Here is an 8764-nt window from a genome sequence, read left to right as displayed (position 1 = left end):
GTGGACATTTTTCCTCTGTGGGCAAGTCTGGACCAAGGAGACATAAGCAGAGCTGGGTGGAGCTACAGCAGGTGGCAGCTGAGCCACAGAGCCCTGCAGAGGCAGCTGGGACCCTGGGCCAACCCCAGCTCTGCTGTGGACGGGAGCTCCAGTGGGGTACACTGGGGTTCCTGCTACGCAGTGATAGTAATAGTAATAAGAAGCGTTGTGTGTGGAGAGGGCTAGGTGGGCTGGGGTAACCACAGCTTTGGCTCCTACTATGATGTTAGTGGTAGGCGAGCGCTAGAAAACAAACGATCAGCTTTTTGTGTATCAAGACTAAGAAAGGCAGGGAAACTGGAAGGGAGGCTGCTCCCTGGGGCCTATTTCCATATCCTTCGCTCTCCACTGGAGCTCACCGATTGTCTGCGATCCAGTAGCCATCCTGGGACTGTAGCCTGGCGGATCCTACGGAAACTGAACCCCAGATTTGTGAGGTACTGGAAACCTTCAGGGACACTACAAATCTACAGGGTAGAAACTGTACTACCTCAGATCCCCACGGCTAAATGGGAAGACACACAAACAAAATTTTAAAAAAGGGAATAAAGCACTCCAAACAAACCAGGATGCTCCAATTATAGACTCCATTGAGGAACCAGTAGAAGAAATGTCAGAGAAGGAGTTCAGAATATACTTAGTAAAACTGCTTCATGACTTTAAGGAGGGTATAAAGAGTGAAATCCGAGCTATGTTTCAGGAGAGGGAAGGTATCTTAAAGAAAGAGATAAAGATCCTGAGAAGAAATCTAGAAGAAATCTTTGAAATGAAGGAATCAATAAACCAAAATAAAAATTCAATGCAAAGTAGCACCAACAGAGGAGACCACTTGGAAGACAGAACTTCAGGCATTGAAGACAAAATATATAATTTTGAAAATAAAGGTGACCACACAGAGAAGATGATAAATTGTGTGACGTTCCCTCACCCAGACACAATGCCTGAACAGCAGCTGCTGAAGCCAATGGATTGGAGCTACTCTGAGCACTTCTGGGTTGATAAGAAAGAACCCCAAGGCAATGGCACCGTGCTGGGTTCGAACTACTGCTCCAAAAGCAACTGAAGGGCAAATAAGTGCAGAAAGAAATGTCTGAATTCGTCTGAGAGAGGATAAAGATCGAAGAAGAATATGCAAAGAACTTGGCTAAGCTCTCTCAGAACCCGTTGGCTGCACAGGAGGAAGGCTCCCTGGGGGAAGCATGGGCTCAGGTGAAGAAGAGCCTGGCAGGTGAAGCAGAAGTTCATCTCAAGTTCTCCGCCAAGCTCCACAGCGAGGCAGAGAAGCCCCTAATGAACTTGCGTAAGAACTTCAAGAAAGACATGAAAAAGTGTGACCACCATATCGCTGACCTCCACAAGCAACTCGCCAGCCGCTATGCATTGGTGGAGAAGGCCCGGAAAGCCCTCACAGAGCGGCAGAGAGACCTGGAGATGAAGACCCAGCAGCTGGAGATCAAGCTGCACAACAAGACGGAGGAGGACATCAAGAAGGCACGGAGGAAGTCCAGGGGCTGGTGATGACCTCATGGGCTCTGTGGACCACTACAACCAGGCCCAGGCCAAGTGGTTTGAAGAGATGGTGACCACCACCTTGGAGCTGGAGCGGCTGGAAGTGGAGAGGGTGGAGATGACCTGGCAACATTTGTACCAGTGCACACAGCTGCCGCCCGAGACGAACATGTTCAACCAAAGCATAGTTGAGCCTGTGGACCAACTGCTTCAAAAAGTGGACCCAGCCAAAGACGGAGAGCTGTGGGTCAGAGAGCACAAAACGGGCAACATTCACCCTGTGGACATGGAGATCTAGACACGCCTGTGTGGCCCCAGGGGTCCAGTCCAGGAGAAGGGCTGGGTGTCCCACCGAGAGGAGATGGTGTCTCCTACTGGGTGAAGCTGCCCTCCCACCCACTCTCCTGTCCACTGAGGAGACAGGAGAGAGCTGGTGATTCCAGAAGGGCGATCTGGATGGCCCAGCTGGGGGATCCCAAATATTCCCAGGCCAAGAAGACAGCCTGCAACCCTGCCCTCTCTCCAAGGCAGAAGCCCCCAAACCCCATGCCATGCTTGTTGCTCTGAAAACAAACTGAGGCTAGAACCTTGTGGTCCCTGCTGAGTTCCATAGGAGTGGCCATCACACACTTGTGCCCTTGGGTGCCTGAAGGCCCATCCTCCAACTGGTCGCTTTATCTCCTTAGGGACTTTGGAAGATCAGGGGAGGGCCGCCTCTGCCTCCAAGCCAATGTCAGGATCAGACTCATGAATAGAAGGCATCATCATCAGCTCAGCCTGCACCTAGAGTCCTTTACAGCCCTCGGCTTTTCTCATTGTAATCTGGGAGCCCAAATCTAGCTTTTCTTGGCCACTTTTCATCCCCATGAGTCTTGGGAAGGCCTGTTTTCTGTCTTCCCAGACCAACCCTGCCTAGAGAGGTCAGGATGGAACTACCTCATTCAGCAAATTAGCCCCAAGTCGGAGCATTGAATCATGGTTCCTATCAGACCAAGCTTCGTCCCTCAGTCTCTGGAAATCCCAACTCCTCAGCTGCTTTCTCAAGGCAGTCCCCACCCTGCCAACCCTGCCCAGTCTCACTAGAGGTACTTTCCAAGGTTCTCAGCCAGCAAGGCCTCCTTCAGCTCTGTGCATGTCCAAAGGTTTTGAGGGATGGAGATACCAGCTCACCTCAGAAACCAGATGGGGTCTGTCTGCCATGACATCCTGTCCAACACTGAGCTACCTTGACCACCACTCTCCCAGGCTGCCCACCATGGGCTTCATGGGGCTGGGTCAGTCCCACATGGGAGAGAGATTAGGGTAAGTCCCTCTGTCATTCCTGCTTATGCATGATGGGGTTTGGACTGCTGTCCCTTATATGTACACTGCAGACTTTCATGGCCATAGGAGTTCTTTGCTATCCAGGTGTGTCCCGCCACCTGGGCCTCCAGCTCCTCTGAACTTTCCAGAGCCCTACGCTAAGCCCTCCCTTGGTGCCAGCACCTCCTTTCCCTCTGTCCATCTTCCCTGGAGAAGCCTGGGCCAAGTGTGATCCGGGAAGCTTTTCAACACTGCCCTGGGTTCAGCCCGTCACTTCCTTCCTCTACTACAGCAAACATGATCAGCACGTTAACCTAGAGAATCAGCCTGAGGGGACTGGGAGAAAAAATGACATAGTGGGCAAGGAACAAGTTCTAGTCAGAAACCCATGCTCTGAGGGGCCATCTTTCTTCATCTTTCCATCAGTGGCTTTGGATTGACCCTCCCATCCCCCATGGGGGCAGAATTCTATGAGCACGATTCTCTGATCTTTCCCTCAGTTTTGCATGCTAATAGTGGATAACATTAATCTTGAATCTCTCGGCATCTCTTCCATTAAATTGGAATTGCTTTCTCATAGTTTATACTAGAAAGATGTCCAATATACTAAAGCAAACCAAAAAAAAAAAAAAAAAAAAAAAAAAAAAAGACTAAGAAAGAAACATTTCAAAAGAACTAAAGAACCATTTCAATTGAATTCCTCTTGCTACATGGACAAATGGATCAGGCTCCTACTTTCAAAGAGGGGCAACGTATTTCAGAGGAGAACTACATGCTGCTTGTCTGCCCTGTGTCTGTCTTCCGTGCAGCTCCCGGGAGGAGAGTGGTGGGCAAATGGGGGAAGCTTCACTGGCAGCTTGCCATGATGTAGCCATGAACCTCAGGCTAGTACCCCAGTCCTCTGCAGTTCCCTCTATCATCATGGAGTTAGCAACAACCACCTTAGAAGACTGTTGTCTATGAATAGGTGGATAGAAGTGTAAAGTTATTTTAAACAGAAAAGTTCCTAAAATGGGAGTTTTAACAGAAGTAACAAAAGGTAGATTTTAGTCCTTTACCAAGAATTCAGCTTATGCAAGAATGATGATGGTCATGCAGAATGTTATGTCACAGGGTATCTTGGCACCTGCTGCTGTGTTTATCCTTCTTAACTAAATTGAAAAATTGAACACTCCAGGTATTATTATTGTGGGTGGTGTTCTCAGTTACACAGTAAATATTGGCTGTCTCAGGCAGCAAGTGGAAGTGAATTTCACCCAGTCTTCTGCTTTCGATTTGGTTAATCACATATACCTTTACTCTAATGAGAGAAAGGTGATTCTAAAAGGTTAACTTATTTTGTCCTATTGTCTTAGAGGTAAAATACCTACAAAAGCTTGAATACACTATAGAATATGTAATATAATTTTATATCAGATACTTAAGTAGTTATATAGTAAGGATTATATTATATTAAATAATTATAATAAAATATTGATTAACATTAATTAATATATCATATGTGAGCTCTAGATTATGATTTTAATGCAACTGTATCAATTTTATCAAAATATTCACAGACCCAAAAACTTGGGACATAACTAACCAAGAACTTATATATTCCAAATCTACTACAGAGGAAAGAGTAAACAATGAGAAAAATAAACATAATCAAGAAATTCATGACCAGCAGCTAGACTTAGCCTCAGAATAGTATGGCAAATATAAAAAAAAAAATTCACAATTTCAATTTTGCAGTGCCAAAGAATGAGTGAAGAAGAAGACGATGTTCTAAGTGGACCATAATAAAAGAAGATCTCATAAGTAGTAAGATGCCCAGGATTCCACGTGGAGTTCCAGGTGCCCAGTGTGTCCAGAAGCAATGTCTGTGTATTGGTGGCAATAATCCAAAATTGAAGCGGAACCAGATTCTCTAGTGAAGCTCAAAGGGGTTAATCTTTTGGAAGATTTAACTTCTTTCTTTATAAGTTGTGCACCTCTGCTAAGTATGCAGTGAATTCCCCATGGCTGAGTCTTCCTTAATTCTAAGCATCAATTCAATCTATAATTTGGAGTTCAAGGTGGATTTTGAAACCAGAAGGGTTTAATTTCCAACTATTGCTCCATTGCCAACTTCTGTTCTGATTAGTCCATGGGCCAGATCTTCTCCAGGGCCTCAGAGCACGCACCAGTCAATATTTGTTTTGTATCTTAAATATCCCGGGCTGCCTTAGTGTTAGGGGTAGAAGGCCCTGAAGACAAATCAACACAAACCATTCAACCAGGTTAAGACCCAGATCAGAACAAGACCTCTCTACCTGCTGACCCCATTTTTGTGTTAGGAGGGTCCCCAGTCCACACTTCTTTGATGGCTCACTCAGGGAGCTCACAGAGACTGATCACACTCACGGTTACCATTTTGTACAGCTAAAGGAGACAGAGTAAAGTCAACCCAGGGAGAACATGCATAGGCAGAGACCAGAGAGCTTCCAGGTATGGAGCTGCCATCTCCAGGTGGAGCTGCAGGCAGTGTGACTTCCTCAGAGCAGATGAGGGAAGCGTGCACACAGAACTGCCCCTCAGGGAAACTTACCTGGGATTGGTGTCTGGAGTATTTATTGGGCTCATCAACACAAACCTGACTGGCCTCCCACAAACTCGATCTCAGTCTTCAGGTCCTCCAGATGCCATAAACCCAAACCCAAATCACATTCTCGGTTCTCCAGTTATGATCCAAGACCCCAGGTAAATAAAAGCACTCCTCTCTGAAATGGCACTGCAGGGTCTCAGAGATGGCTTCCCGGAACTGGGGACAGACGCAGGCTCCTCCACGGGCAAGAACAAAGGCCCCACCACCCGTCTCCCCTTGGAGTCCTGCAGAATCAGGCTCACCTCCCCACTCTTTCTGACCAGTAATTATTCCAAATGGCAAATGTGATTAGATCCTGCACCCCCTGATGTTGCTGAGGAATTCCTCGTTATGCTTAGAATCAAAGTTAAACCCCTTAGGGCAGCTTGAGAGCTCAAGAAATGGTGGGATAAACAGTGGGCTGGATCAAGATGAAAGAATTAGAAACTACAGTGACTTTTCCTTACTTTTTATGAAATAGTGTGTTATCTAGAACATTCCAGGGGAAGGTGATTACCTACACACAGTAACTTGGTCAGAAATGCAGGGCGTAGGAAGGCTGCCCTCGGAAGGGAAAGTGATGGATCCGAGGCGAGTAGAATGACCCTGGTGACGACGTCACTCCCGTGCTGACGGACATCAGGGCACGCAGAGCCACTTGCCAGCGCAGTGACATCAGGGCACGCAGAGCCACTTGCCAGCGCAGTGACATCAGGGCACGCAGAGCCACTTGCCAGCGCAGTGACATCAGGGCACTCAGAGCCACTTGCCAGCGCAGTGACATCAGGGCAAGGCAGCAAGAACTGTGGGCAACGAGGGGCCTGGGAATCAACGGGCTTTGGTGACGGCTCTGCCACCTCGGACGCTTACTGAATCTTTCTACGTTTTGTTCCTCAGATCCTTCAGCAAATCTAGAAATGCTCATCTTATGGGTATTTGGTAAACACATGATGAATAACTGCACTCTTTAGATCCTGCCTGTGTCTGAAGCAGTCACAGTCTTGGGGGAGTGACGGTGAGGTGGAAATCGTGGAAACAAAATGTCCTACTTGTCTGATTCTCAGAGATCTTCCAGATGCAGTCCCACTTCCAGCTGTGGGTTGGTCCTTGTCTTCCATGCGGACCTAGGAGGGAGGCATCTCCCGAGGGCTGCGAGGGAGTGAGACCCCCATCAGATATACTGATTATAAGGACCTGGGACCCGTGAAGTGACCTTTCACGTGAAGTGTGACACAGGGCACAGTCCTCTAAAACCCGGCAGGAAAACAAGCAGCAGGACAAGCTGGCCATCCAGGCTGGCTGCTCCCGACGCAGGGGCCTGGCCCCCGTGGCTGTCAAGCAGCTGCTTCAGACCCCAGGACTTATCTTCAGACCGGGTTGGGGCAGGTGCCTTGTTTTTATTGTCTTCCCCCCCCCCATATTTCTGCATTTTCAATGTACTTTTCTCAAATTAGAGTAAACGTTGTTTTAATATAAGCAAAGGTAAAATAGATTTCTTCGTTCAAAATAGGTAAAATGTAGTGACACATTAACAGCATGGTTTTAAGAACCTTAGTCACTGAGATTTGTCAGGTATCACCTGCTTTTGGAGAGTGGTGTTTGGCAGAGACTGAGTTTGGGGCTGTGGATTTGCTGAAAACGTTTACAGATGACCCTGGACGGGCTCTGCCTCAGTGGCTATAACCTAAAAGGGTTAGAGTTTAAGAAGCAGTAGCTTGGCAGCACCCCTCCAGCAGGAGAAAGAGAAAAAGAAAGGGTAGCATTTAAGGAGGAAGGGGTCAGAGTCCAAACCTGGGCCTCTTCTCTGCTCCACACTGGGTCAGCCCCAGGAGTTCCGGGTTAAACAAGGACAAATAAGATGACGCACACACACACATCCTATCCCTGATACGGGGGGACCTCACCAGCATTGAGGTGGCCTCACCAACACTGAGTGAGGAGCAACCACTCCTCAGGGACGGGAGGGACGGGGACCCTGCAGGCAAGGCTGCAGGGAGCTTCCTCCCAGGTGGAATCTGGAGGTGAGACTTGAATTGACGTAAAGGAGGCAGTGAGGTCCTGTGTGACAGGTAAGAGCTGCTGGGACCATTGAGGACAGACAAGGAGAGAAGACCAGCCCTCCTGCTTTCGCTCGGAGTGATCCGGGCAAGTCCAGAAAGAGCACACTGAGGCTGCACAGCGACCGAGTGCCCTTTCCTTGTGGACAGACTTCAACTTTGCACCCAGATGGAAGAAAACAGCCTTGGTGACAGTGTCATGTCACTGACATTCTAAACAGCCGTCACTGCCTAACGCAGCCAGGCCTTCTCATTCCTGTACCCAGGACCTCAGGTTGCCGAGGCCCCGGGGTGTAAGCCCCGACTCCCCTGGAGTCTCGCCCGACACAGGCTTTGGCTCCTGCAGGAGCTTGCCTACATCACGCTTTCCCTCCATCGGCTGATTTGTTCTCTCTTTTCATATAAAGAGGAAAAATAATGGCTTTTAACATGATGCTGCTGACCAGATGCTCTGGTGTCCCACAGCCTAGAAGAATGAGTCTGGGGTAGCAGGTTCCATCAGTGTGGGAATCCATTTCTTGGTCTTTTCCTATTTTCTCCCTTCATTACTGTTTCATATTTTATTAACTATCCAACACATTTTACCTAAGGAGATGGTTCTATCTCGATTCAACAAACATCCACAAGTGCGGCGTTTGTGCCGGCCGCAGGCTTCATCACCAGTGGGACCGGTTCCCTCTCCTCAAACAAATGGCAGGATGCGAAGGAAGCTAACGTGTCAGCCATAGCCCAGTGCAGAGGCCGTCCCGGAGGTGGCACCGGATGCAAATGGTGGGGAGGGGTCAAGCCCACCTGCACAACCAGAGAAGCCTGCAGAGAGGGGGCCTACATCGAGTCCTGAAGGACAAGCAGGAGTCTCCTCTTTGCAAAGGAAAACTGTGAATCTGTGGAAAGACAGCTGGACTCACGGCAGCCGCGGAGAAGCTGGGAGATCAGTGAAAGCGAGGACGGTCTGCAGGCACTGGAGGAGGACCTGGTTCAGGGCTAGTGAGGATCAGGCTGCCGATACCAGAGGGAAGCGCAGGCAGCCCTGTCGGCACAGTTTCTCTCTCTGCGGACTCAACCAACCCTGGGCTGGATTTTTAGAATCTCTTCTGTATGGAACAGGGGCAGGTGTTTGTCATCACCCCCTGGACAACACAGCATCACAATCACTTCAAAGCATTTTATCGTGTGAGATATTCTAAGTCATCTAGAAGCGACTTAAAGCATAAGGAGGTGGAGCATGAGTTCTAGAAAATACCACTGC

The 8764-nt window shown here is 48.6% G+C and overlaps 1 pseudogene; it reads left to right on the top strand.

Annotated features, from left to right (window-relative positions):
• Window positions 1–940: 940 nt before the first annotated feature.
• LOC124962923 (growth arrest-specific protein 7-like) lies at window positions 941–1846 on the top strand (annotated as a pseudogene).
• The last annotated feature ends 6918 nt before the right edge of the window (window positions 1847–8764 follow it).

This window comes from Sciurus carolinensis, chromosome 13, assembly GCF_902686445.1.
Source record: "Sciurus carolinensis chromosome 13, mSciCar1.2, whole genome shotgun sequence".
Classification (NCBI taxonomy): domain Eukaryota; kingdom Metazoa; phylum Chordata; class Mammalia; order Rodentia; family Sciuridae; genus Sciurus; species Sciurus carolinensis.
Note: the sequence above shows the minus strand (reverse complement) of the source record. Positions and strands in the feature narration are given on the sequence as shown.